The following is a 13,321-nucleotide window of genomic DNA, read 5'->3' as shown; positions in this document are numbered from 1 at the left end:
CCTCTCTCTCTCTCTCTCTCTCTTGCTTTCCCAAGGGACCAAGCACAGTTCTTAGGGCAGCACAATTCTTGGGGTGGCACAGCAGGTGTTCCCTCACCCTTGGGAGGAGTGCTCTGCTTTGGGAGAGCAGCTTCCTTTCCTGGGGCCTGGCAGACACTTGGGCGTTTGGGACAGATGGTTCAGTAGACCAGACCAGCCCTTCGGAGATGCCGTTCACCTTCTGGAAGGGCTTCTTGGAATGTTGCTGTCTCGACAACTGCTGCTTTGCCTTTGCAGCCCTGCGGGCTTTCTTGGTGGGTTGACATTGTTGTTCTCAGACTTTGGGGTGACCTAATCCTTCAGGTCAGGGTCTGTAGGAGTAGCTGCTGCGGAGTTTCCAGTGTGGAGCTGGAGAATAGAATTGGAAATTTTCTTTTGGCAATAAAGAAACTGTCCATATTGTGAGTGTGAGGGTAGAAGCAGAGTAGGATGAAAGTGCTTTTCTTGGAAGCAGGTAAAACCTTCTGGGCCAAAGTCCAGGTCAGTGGGTACCAGCCACACATTCCTCTTCTTCAAGCCATAGTCTACCACCCACTTGTTCTCTTCCACCATAATGGGACAGGTTCAGTAAGCCAAGTAGCCTCTGGTCTTGGAGGCAGCGTTGACTGAGTCAATAGCTCTGAGCAGCAGTTCCTTCTGATGGTAGGCACGGTGCTGGATATCCTTCTCATAGGGGGTTTGGAGATGACTCCTATGCCACTACAAGGAGCATCCAGTAGAACTCAATCAAAGGCCCCCACTACCTTGGGGAACTGGCGCCCATCATACTGGCTGATGATGGTGTTGGTGACTCTCAACCGGTACAGGTTGCCCACGACACTATTGAGACACTCTGCATTGGCATCATTAGCAAAGATCACACTTGTGTTCTTTATCAGGTGAGCTATATAGCTGGTCTTTCCTCCAGGAGCACAACACTTGTCTAAGATCCTTTCATGCTCCTGAGGTGCCAGGATCCTGACAGGTAGCAAACTCGAAGTTCCCTGCAGCATATGGTGTCCAGCAAGGTACTCAGGAGTAGCACCAATAGGCATTGAAGAATCTTATACCACAAGTCCAGACACTGACCACTTTCCTAATGGATCCAGATTAACCCCACGATTGATCAGAGCCTGAGCAAGGTCTCGGCGATAGGTTTTCAACGTGTTGGTCGGCCGGGGCACCTCATTAGCTTCTAAGTCTCTATCAACTTAGATGGAACAGCTCCATGAGCTTGCTCAACAGGAAATCTCCCTAAGAAGAGTAAGTGAGCCGGGCTGCTCACGCTTTTAATCCCAGCATTTGGGAGGCAGAGACAGGTGGATTTCTGAGTTTGAGGCCAGCCTGGTCTATAGAGTGAGTTCCAGGACAGCCAGGGCTATACAGAGAAACCCTGTCTTGAAAAACTGAGTATCGAAGCCGATTGATACTCAGTTCGAGATGGGCCTTCTGGCTGAGTTCCAAAATTCAGAAGCACTCCTACTATATCCTGGATCCACTTATGAACTCTTTGCAGGTCTGGAGCAGGGGCATCCTGGTCCATCTCCCCAGCAGAGGGCAGCACAAAGTCTTTCTCATCTTCCGTAAATCTGCAGACCCCCCTCTGCTTTGTCATCCCTTCTGGGGTGGGACTCAGGGTAAACACCATCACCTTCATCTTCATCAGTGTCCTCTTCACTCCACAGTCCTGCAGCTGCGGTTTCCCAGATCTTCTGCTTCAGAGCAGCTCTTTTAATTAGGCAACAACTTTTCCTCCTCACGCTCCGAGTTAAAGTCAGCTCCATAGTCATCCACCATATATCTTCACTACTGTCCTCAGAGCCCCAAAGGTCCCCCTAGATCACCATCTTCCTCAGTCTTCCTCCTCATCCCCATCACTATTTTGAATTGGTGCTGGGTGCTTCTTACCTCAAGCCTGAACTGCTCCTTTGGATAACTCTCCAGGCAATGTTTTAATTCCAGGAGACTTATTTTGCTTAGGGACTTCAACAGACCATGCCCTCCTCTTGGCTGCCCTCTTTCAAGCACGACTTAACAGCCTCTTGAAATTCTCATCGCCAGCTACAGGCAAAAATCTGACCAATTCGATCTCTGTTCTCTTTTCTTTTTGGGCCTTTCGGTAGGGCTCACGCTTCTCCTTGTTCGTTAGGATCCAACTTGCAGCCCATGATAACTGAAGGGTCGGCTTGCCTAGACCCAGCGCCTCCAGCCAAGGCCCGCTCCATGTGCACTTTTGATTTACTTTTTAAATTATGGAACTGGGAATACTTTGAAATAGAGAAAATTATGAGAGCATGTGAGAGAAAAGATTTGTTGTGAAAGCTTCAAAATCGATCTTAGTCAACACCAACTCCTATATTGTCACTGAGAAGCCAGCCAACAAGCAGGAAGCCATCATTTCGCCCAGGAAGATACTAAAAGGAATCATTAGGTGGGTTTTCAGTGAACACTTACAGAGTGAATGAGTGTTTATATCACAGAGGCATCTGGTTCATGAATAAACATTTAGATTAAATGCTATAATAGCTGTAAGTTTTATAGGACTCATTGGCTGAATGTATCCTTATTCTATACCTTCAGGCAATGAAGGATTTTACTCTTTCATTTTTAAAATTTGTGTCTTCCTCTTCTGACATTTAATATTTTATGGAGTAGTTTCCTCTTGCTACTCTATTTTTAAGCATGGAATAGTTTGCTAGACAGCTTTAGTCAAATTCAGATTTAACTATTAATCTAGCAAGCTATTGTAAACAAGGATGCTGAGTCTCAAATAAAAAAGTTCAGTGTGACATGCTGTAGCCAGATCTTCCATTTCCTCCTGGAATTAAAGTATGTGAAGATAATCCAAAATTTTAATATATCTTTTCTATCATTAGTTTATAACTTCATCAATTTGAGCATTGAAATCACTTAACATACCATTCATTTCACACTAGAGCTTCTGATCCAGTTGATGTAGAATGGAATGTCAGAGTTGCCGATCATATTCCTATACAACTAGATGAAAGATGTGTTCCCCATAGCTTCTGAACCAGAGTCTTCCACTGAACTGTTTAAGTAAATTCTAGATGTCAAGAGTTATTTTGTAAGACAGATGACAAGGATGAAAGCAAATGGGAGCTACCTACAGTACCAAAGAATAAGAAATAAATATCTCTGTATAGATCTGACAAGTAAGGTAGAGTTAAGCTAGATTTTCCAGGCATTCTGTCAGTAGACTAATTTGAATAATTTTGCAGGCTCCAAGACATAGAGGCTGACTAGATCCCTGGAAGCTGGCCCGAGAGGTCTGGTGCCTGTAAGACAACACTGGGAAAGTTCATAGAAAAAAAAAAAAAGACTTACTCAGCTGTTCAAGATGAGGACTTGCTGGCTCCTAGCCAAGGTCCTCATATTCTGGACAATACTCTCCTCAGATCTAAATTAAGATTGTCTCAAACTTCCAACTCATTATTTCTATTTAGCCTTCTCTAATATACACACAGCACCAAAGACAGGGGACAGGGGAGCTAAGGTTGTGACTTCTGCACCCTGTCTCTCACTTCTAACTCCATTAAGTTCCCCCCTGACATGTTTTAGATTCGTTACTATGGGTCCTGGAGTGATCCTCAGCAGTTTATTTTGTTGTTTGAAAAATAAAAGGAAAGGAAAACAATGGAAATAAAAACACAGAAATATTTATTCCCAAAATGTGTGAATATCTCACTTTGCTGAAACTTGAAAATTCAAGTTTTAGTTTAAATTTACTCAATAATAATAAGTTGACAGTAATCATTAATTCAGTTGCTTCTTGATATGGCCCAAGCTGTTCACTTTGCTCCTGTTTCCAGTACAGTGCTTGCATATTCTTTCCCCTAGAGCTCATTTGCTAGCTTTATTTGAAGGCTAGGAAAATGAAATATGAAAACCTCTTCTCATGGTTTCATGTTTCATGCCATGTAACTTATCTGAGTATTCCTAAACAACGGTTGCCATGCATGTCATCTACTAGTATTAATATTTATCTTCACTGTGTTCACTGAAGCCTCCCTCATGGGAAATCTTTATTTCAATGAAATATGTCATCTGAGGTCCATACCTAAAATTATCTGCCCAAGTAGGTCTCATTTTGTATTGTTTCTCAGAATTGTCAGGTTAACTGGCTTGATTTTTATGATGTAGCCTCTATGAATAAAATCGAGTAATTAGAGGACTATTGTTCCATCCTCTAAATTCCAGGTGCACTAGAGAATATGTGGATTAAAACAAATTTATTGAATTCCTATTATGTGATTTATAGGACCAAAGGAACTAATGGCAACAAATAATTAATTAAATGCACATTTATAAGTTCTAGTTGGCGAGGACTAACTGGTGAAGAGGGCAATACAACATTGAACAATATTCATGCTATAGCTTGCATGAAATAAATAGGGTTCCTCCCTTAAATGTCTTTCTGGTTTAGAACACGCTAGCACTTAATTTTCAGTTCAGCCTTCCCTCTAACTTACCCTGAGGTACCTAATTCAGTCCTGTATGCTATGGTCTCACTAATTACCCCAGCCTTGCTCCTTGAGTCCTCCTTGACACTAGCTTCAAATAGGTGTGGCCAAGGAAGGGCTCTGTGCCCTCCCCTTTAGTCTCCAATCTGAATTCTTGTTTTCACTTGCAAACTCACAGTCCATCATTGGAACCCAACAGCTCTGCCTTCAAAGTGAATCCAACATTTCCTCCCATTTTATTATCTCTGTAACTACAACTGCAGCTGTCTTTCTGCTCTGGCCTCTGCAACAGGTGTGGCGGGGGGGTGGCTTCTGTTCTCTATAAAATGCTTGTGCAGTTGAGAGAAATGTTTTACAATGTAGTTAGCTCAAGACACTTTTTCAGAATCCTCTAATAACTTCTTGTCATGTTTTTAAAATTATAGAAATGTGTCCTCTTTTATGTTGCCCTAGGTAATCTGGGCGATAGGTCTCTCATTCACTGCATCTCTTCCATCTCTTTCATGGCTGTGGATTCTCTGGGGTTCCTTTATACTTAACCTTAGCTAAAAGGCAAGAAGCCAGTGATTATTGTGCAATGCTCCCATCTAAGACACTATGTGATTTTTGAACTCATGTCCTAACCCTGAGTCACCATATGAGCCTTTGCTTATGCTCTCTTGAGTTTCTTTTTCTTTTTTCTCCTTTGGCCTTTTGTTTTCCCTTCTTTTTCTCTCCCTTTCTTTATGCATGTTAATTGATTTGTTTCTTTATTTCTTTATTACATGTAATATTTATTTCTTTCTCTAAGTTGCATCCTTCTAGAGAATATGGACTTTGTGATTTTTCTTACATTATAAACTTGCAAAAATGCCTGTCACATATTAAATATTATGTAAAATTTTGTTAAATGAATGGATACATTTAATCTATTTCTCTGTCTAAAAAATAGAGGTTAATAAAAGTACAAGTAACGCATTTCTAAAACAACAGTTCTTCCTTAACACCATGTGTAAACAGAATAAGCAATTTCCATTGCTTGTGTGGTCTTCTGTTTACATTGAGCTAAGGATTTTGTGGCTTGTCACCCATCTCTCACAATCATCTTCTGAATGTGTTCTTAGCTTCTATAGAGGGTCAGAGATGTTAAATAACTCAATATTCCATTACCATACCTCTTTTAAATGATGAAAATAAGTCTTAAGTTGATATAAATAAACTTCAAACCATATGACTTCAATAACTTTATTACGCAAAGTAGTGTAGCAGTTTCTTTTCTTTTTTAAAAAATCTAGACATTGGAATCCATAATTGTGTTCAAGTTACTGATGTCTCATCATTCTGTTAAAGAATCTTCTGGAGGAGCATGAAAAAAATTATGGAAGTGCATGAAATAATAGAGCAGGAATGAGAATAAGTGGATTCTGTTTTTATGTAGACTGCACCCTAGTTTTGTAAACTGGAATTCAGCCTTTTTCAAAAAATAAATAAATAAATAAATAAAAAAGGGGCAGGAATTAAAATAAAATCAGAGACTTGGAACTGGATTGTTCTTGAACAAAAATCACATTAGTAACATGTTTCTTAATTTCTTCTTGTCCTTTATTAAATTTTCAATCAGTTTTTTAACTGGCAGATGAAAGTTTGTTGATTAATATTTTGAAGAGACTAAATAAATCTAAGGGCATATTATTTACCCAGTGATATTGATTTGCAAAAATACTTTACTTCTAATTTTACCACTTTGCAAGAATAGTGTATGATGCTAGGTATAGTCACCATGTGGCAAAATATATTCTAAGCATTTCTCCTGCTTAACTGAGAAACCTCCATCTTTATCATTTCTAAATCTTTCATGAATTTGATAAATGATTGGCTTGCATCTTTACCATTTTTAGTTTCTAGCATCTCTCACTTAACTATGCAACATTTCCTACCCACGGCCTCGGGGTATTAGACTTTGTTACTTCTGGGCTGGATTTTAGGATTTATAACTCCTCTACTAGGTCTGACAGCATACTTGACTATGCTATGAGCATCCTATCATCAGAAGGTCAAAGAAGAAATTACAGTGGAATAAATGCATTGCTCAATTTCAAATTGCCCAATGAGCAACACTAATGCTATTTTCATATTTTACAGGGCTGTAAAAAAAACAAACACTATTTTCATATTTTACAGGGCTATAAAAAAACAATGTAATTATTAAAAATCTAAATGAAGACTGGTAGTAGTAGCACATTCCTTTAGTCTCATCACTCAGGAGGTAAAGGCAGGCATACCTCTATAGACAAAGCCTGTCTGACGTATAGAACACTCAAAAGAATTCCACCACAGCCAAGTCAAAGCTAAACAGAGAAATCCTGAAGTAGAAACTCCTAGTTTCTTTGGAGAGTCGGTTATGTCAAATGATGTTTTGCTGGGGCACACAGGTGAAAGGATATTTTGCTAAAGTAGACATGTGAAAGAATATTTTGCTGAAGCAGACACAGGTGAAAGGATATTTTGCTATAGCAGACATGTAAAAGGGTACATAATGTTTAGAAAGAATAAAAATATAACCCCATAGACAGTGGGAGCTCAAGTATTGGTTCGCTTTGCTCTGCCTCACTTTCTTCACTGATGACATGCATATATTGATTCACCTTACATTGTTTTGCTGAGCTTTGCTGGTTGTGACTTGAGAGAGAAAAACTTGCCAAAGCACTTTTCATAAGTTTCCTGTGTCTTCTTGCACTTCAGCAGATGTGGGCCAATTAGCAGAGCCCTTCTGCTTCTGGATAGAATTGTCATTGCTGATTCATGAGTGGTGATTGCTGAATAGAGGGGACTACCAGTGCTAATTCATGTTGGTGTTTTGCTAGAGGACTGGACTGCTGATATCCAGACAACAAAGACTGGACTCATCCTCAAAGAACTATTTCTAAACAGATTCATTTCCCCCATGTCCTAACAACTTTTCTTTTCCACTACCTTTGGAGGGTGGTGGGCTGAAGGGGAGGAGGTTGGACCCTTGTTAAAGGTGGAAGAGAAAAATTCAGAGCTACAAAACCCTATATCAAAAACAAACAAATGAACAAACAGCAGCAGCAACAACAACAAAAAACCCTAAATATTTCCAAAATAATCTCCTCAGTTTTGACTTGATTTATATGTGAAAGACAAGATGACCAGTTTGTTTCATTGATGTCTTCAAATTCTTACTAAACAATCATGTTCAAAATAAGAATGCTTTATAAAAACAGACAAGAGAATATATCTAGTACTACAACATACAGATGTAAAGTGAAAAATTTGGTCACACAATAATTTCTTTGCAGAATGCCAAATATCTGGAGGCTTGAAAAGACTTGGCAATTACATAAATACTTTATTCTTTTATCTGCATGCTTGTTTTACTGAAGTCATTTTCTAATTTGGCATAATGTCAATCCTTATGAAAGGGTTGAGGGGCTGGAGAATGGTAGAAAAAATGTTTGTTTTTGTTTTTGTTTTTTCCCCCAAAGTACTTCATAAGATATTATTATTTGAAATTTTAAAAGAGCTTTGGTTTGCCCAAAGGCATTTATGTAGTATATAATTCATATCACATACTCTTGAGTAATGAAGCTTTCATGTTTGCCTTGTATTTTTATAGTGATAAATTCAGTACAAAGAACAGAAGAGCTAGAGTTGCAACATAGGACTCATGTTCTTGAGCTGGCATCACATTGCTAGTTATGGTGGTGGATGCAGACTATATACATTAAAGATAAGGCAAGAAGAAATAAATGTCAGATTATTTTAGAATCTTTAGGATTTGATGTTTCTTATCAATTTTCTAAAGTGGCAGATATCTAGAAAGCCAAAATTAATCTAGTCTTTCAGCTAACTGCAAACATCTATAGATGCATTTGTTAATTTTGTATTGGTTTATTTATTTATTTACATTTTAAATTTTATCCCTCTTCCAGGTTTTCCGTCTGAAAACTTCCTATTCTACCCCTCCCCCCTGCTTCTACGAGCATGCCTACCTACCCATCCACTATGCCCTCACTACACTAGCATTCTCCTATACTGAGGCATCAAGCCTACACAAGACCAAGGGTCTCCAATCCCATTAATGCTAGATAAAGCCATCCTCTGCTACATATGCAGCTAGAGCCATGGGTCCCTCCATATGTATTCTTTGGTTCGTGGTTTAGTTCCTGGGAGCTCTCAGGGGTCTAGTTGATTGATATTGTTGTTTTTCCTATGGGGTTGCAAATCTATTCAGCTCCTTCAATCCTTCCCCTAACTCCCCCATTGGGGTCCCCATGTTCAGTCCAATGGTTGGCTGCAAGCATCCACATTTGTATCAGTAAGGCTCTGGCAGAGCCTCTCAGGAGACAACCATATCAGGCTCCTATCAGCAAGCAATAGTGATTGGGTTGGGTGGCTGCATGTGGGATGGATCCCCACCCCGGGCGGGGAAGTCTCTGAATTTCATTTCCTTCAGTCTCTGCTCTACTCTTTGTCCCTGTATTCCTTTAGATAGAAGCAATTATGGGTTAAAATTTTGAGAAGGGTGGGTGGCTCCATCCCTCAACAGGGGGTTGTGCCTAACCTTTGGATATGGTCTCTTCAGGTTCTCTCTCCCCATTGTTGAGTATTCCAGCTAATGTCATCTCCTTTGGGTCCTGGGAGCCTCTTTCTTTCCTAGCATCTGGAACTTTCTGGTTGCTACCCCCAGTTCCTCATCCCTCACTGAAGGAAGCCGGCCTGCAGCTTCACTTCATTCCGTGGGTGATTCACGAACAGGGGAACTCGAGATTCTGTAAGACAAGCGGGTAGGGAGAAAGGAGAGACGACACCAGGAAAGTGTTCTTATCGAGGTGTGTACTTTACTTAAAGAAACGGAAAATATATATCTTTGAGGCAACAGAGTCAAGCCTTTCGGCAGATAGGTGAGAGCGGGGAAACAGGCCTATCAAAGCAAGAACTCCAGGCAGGAGGGCAGATCAAAGTATTAGTCTTTATGAAAACTGGGCTCTCGGTTCTGGCTTTAATCTCTCGGGCTGGCTCCAGACCCCTGGTGAGTCGAGTTGAGGTGTTGTCTCTGGTGTCGGTTGAGACCTCTCCGAGAAATCAGCAGGGTTCCCACACCCCACTGCTACATAACTATTCAATTTCCTGACCCTTTGTACATCTTCCATGTCATCTCCCATACCTGATCCTGCCCCTCTTTTTCTCTACCTTCTCCTCTCTTCCTCCCATTCCCTTCAACTCTCTACATCCTGTGATTATTTTGTTCCCCATTTTAAGTAGGACTAAAACATTCATACTTTGAATGTTTTGAGCTTTATATGGTCTGTGAGTTGTATCATAGGGTTTCTGAACTTTTTTCTGTTGTTACTGGTTGCCTCACTCAGGGTGATATTTTTAAGTTCCATCCATTTGCCTGGGACTTTCAGTAATTCATTGTTTTTCATATCTGAGAAGTACTCCATTGTATAAATATATCACATTTTCTGTATCCATTCCTCTGTTGAGGGACATCTGGGTTCTTTCCAGCTTCTAGCTATTTTAATAAGGCTTCTATGAACATAGTGGAGCATGTGTCCTTGTTATATGTTGGAGAAACTTTTAGGTATATGCCTAGGAATGGTATAGCTGGGGCCTCAGGTAATACTATATGTAATTTTCTGAGGAACTGATTTCCAGGGTGGTTGTAGCATCTAGCAAATCCCACCAGCAATGGAAGAGTGTTCCTCTTTCTCCACATCCTTGCCAGCATCTGCTGTCACCTGAGTTTTTGATCTTAGCCATTCTGACTGGTATGAGGTGGAATCTCAGGGTTGTTTTGATTTGCATTTCCCTGATGACTAAGGATATTGAACATTTCTTTAGGTGCTTCTTGGTCCTTTGAGATTCCTCAGCTGAGAGTTCTTTGCTTGGTTCTATAGCCCATTTTTTAATAAAATCATTTGGTTCTCTGGAATCTATCTTCTTGAGTTCTTTATATATATTGGATATTAGTCTACTGTCACCTGAGTTTTTTATCTTAGTCATTCTGACTGGTATGAGGTGGAATCTCAGGGTTGTTTTGATTTGCATTTTCCTGATGACTGGGAAACAACACCCTTCACAATATTCACAAATAATATAAAATACCTTGGTGTGACTTTAAGCAAATGAAAGATCTTATGACAAGAACTTCAAGTCATTGAAGAAAGAAATCAAGGAAGATCTCAGAAGGTGGAAAGATCTCCCATGCTCATGGATTGGCAGGATTAATATAGAAAAAGTGGCTATCTTGCTGAAAGCAATCTACAGATTCAATGCAGTCTCCATCAAAATTCTAACTCAATTCTTCATAGAGGTAGAAAGAGCAATTTGCAAATTCATCTGTAATAACAAGAAACTCAGGATATCAAAAACTCTTCTCAACAATAAAAGAACTTCTGGTGGAATCACCATCCCTGACTTCAAGCTGTTCTACAGAGCAATCATGATAAAAATTACATGGTATTGGTACAGAGACAGGCAGGTAGATCAATGGAATAGAATGGAAGATCCAGAAATGAACCCACACACCTATGGTCACTTGATCTTTGACAAAGGAGCTAAAGCCATCCAGTAGAAAAAAAGACAGCATTTTCAATAAATGGTGCTGGTTCAACTGGCAGTTAGCATGTAGAAGAATGTAAATCAATCCATTCTTATCTCCTTGTACAAAGCTCAGGTCCATTGAATCAAGGACCTCCACATAAAACCAGATACACTGAAACTAATAGAAGAGAAAGAGGGGAAGAGCCTTGAGCACATGGGCACAGGGGAAAATTTCCTCAATAGAACACTAATAGCTTATGCTCTAAGATCAAGAACTGGCATATGGGACCTCATAAAATTGCAAAGCTTCTGTAAGGCAAACAACATTGTCAATAACACAAAGGGCAACCAACAGATTGGGAAAAGATCTTTACCAATCCTATATCTGATAGAGGGTTAATATCCAATATATACAAAGAACTCAAGAAGTTAGACTCTAGAGAACCAAATAACTCTATTAAAAATGAGATACAGAGCTAAACAAAGAATTCTCAACTGAGGAATACTGAATGGCTGAGAAGCACCAAAGGCATGTTTTTAAAAGCTGTACTCCATTAAGCTGTAGAAATTAAGAAAATAGAGACATTTCTAGATTCAGAATAACTATATAATTAAACCCAGAAGAACATAATAGTCTAAACAGAACTGTAACAAATGAGATTGAATTAAAAGTAACACTACCAGCCAAAACAACACAAAACAAAAGTGCAGGGGACAAGTAGATTCACTACCGAATTCTGCCTGCTACTTAAAGATCTATGTCCAATTCCTCATAAACCATTTTTAAAGAGAAAAAGAAAAAAACAAAAGAAGCACCCCGAACCTTCTTCTACAAAATGATATTATTTTAACATTACAGCCAGATAAAGATAGAAGAGGGGGAGGAGGAGGCGGAGGAAGAGGAGGAAGGAAAGGAAAGGTAAAGAAAGGAAAGAAAAGAAAAGGAAAGGAAAGGAACGGAAAGGAAAGGAAAAGAAATGAAAAGGGAAAAACAACACTCCAGACCAATAACTCTGATGAACATAGACCAAATTACTAAATAAAATAGTTGCCATCAGAAGAATACAGACAGATGCCATAATCAAGTTGGTCTTTTCCCCTAATCTTGGGGATTATTCAATATATGAAAGCCAATAAATGGACTTAAAGACAAAAATCACTTGAGAATCTCAATGAATGAAGAAAAAGCCTTTGACAAAATCCCACATACCCTCCAGATAAAAAAGTCCTAGATACTATATGTCAAAAGAGAACAAACCTCAATATAATAAAAGCTTTAAATGAGAAATCCATAGCCAACATCATTGTAAAAGGAGAAAAGCTTGAAGTAAGCCCACTGAGGTCAGGAATGAGAGAAGATGTCCACTGTACTCACTTCTTTTGATATTATGTTTGACGTCGTAGCAGGAACAATCAGCCAAATTAAAGGTATACAAATAGGAAAAGCAGAAATCAAGAATTATTATCATCAGACAATATAATGTGATACATTAGAGATTCCAAAAATTCTACCAGAAAACAAATCCTGCAATGTGGCAAGGCACAGATCAAGATGCACAAATCAATAACATCTCTATACATCACCAACAAATATATGAAGAATATCATGAATACATTCCCACTTAAAACCACATGTGTGTGTTAGGGGAGGGGTATTTTAGTTGGTGTTCTATTGTTGTGAAAAGACATCATGACCATGGCAACTCATATTTTTAAAAAGGCATTTAATTTGGTCTTGCTTAGCAGTTTCAAAAGTTTATTCTATTATCCTCGTGGTAGGGAGCATGACTGCACACAGGCAGATATTGTAGCTAAGAGTTCTACATTTGTATCTGAAGGCAGTAGCAAGAGATGCTGGGCTTGGAATGGGCTTTTTGAAACCTCAAAGCCACCATTCAGTGACATGCTTCTTCCTATAAGGCCACATCTCCTAATCCTTGCAAATAGTGCTGCTCTCTGCTGACCAAGTATTCAAAGCTATGAGCCTATGGAGGCCATTCTCATTCAAACCACCTAAGGAATTGAAGAACATCAACAATAAAATCTTTGAGCAGCTGAAGAAAAACATGAGAAAGGCAATAGAAAATAGAAGTTTAGATGAAACCTCAAAAGATCCAAGACAGCCAAAATAATCCTGAACTAAAAGAACATTGCTGCAGCAATCAATGAAAAAGAGACCATGAGTTTGAAAAGGATCAAGGAGGGATATATTGGAAAGTTTGGTGAGAGGTAAGATAAGGGAAAATAACACAATTGTATCCTAATCTCAAAAA

General features: G+C 39.3%; 1 pseudogene; it reads right to left on the bottom strand.

Annotated features, from left to right (window-relative positions):
- Positions 1-2,186, bottom strand: part of LOC116081135 — a 2,440-nt pseudogene extending 254 nt beyond the window's left edge.
- Positions 2,187-13,321: the final 11,135 nt, after the last annotated feature.

Source organism: Mastomys coucha, unplaced genomic scaffold, assembly GCF_008632895.1.
Source record: "Mastomys coucha isolate ucsf_1 unplaced genomic scaffold, UCSF_Mcou_1 pScaffold6, whole genome shotgun sequence".
NCBI lineage: Eukaryota > Metazoa > Chordata > Mammalia > Rodentia > Muridae > Mastomys > Mastomys coucha.
The sequence above is the reverse complement of the archived record's forward strand: the minus strand, read 5'-3'. Positions and strand labels throughout refer to the sequence as shown.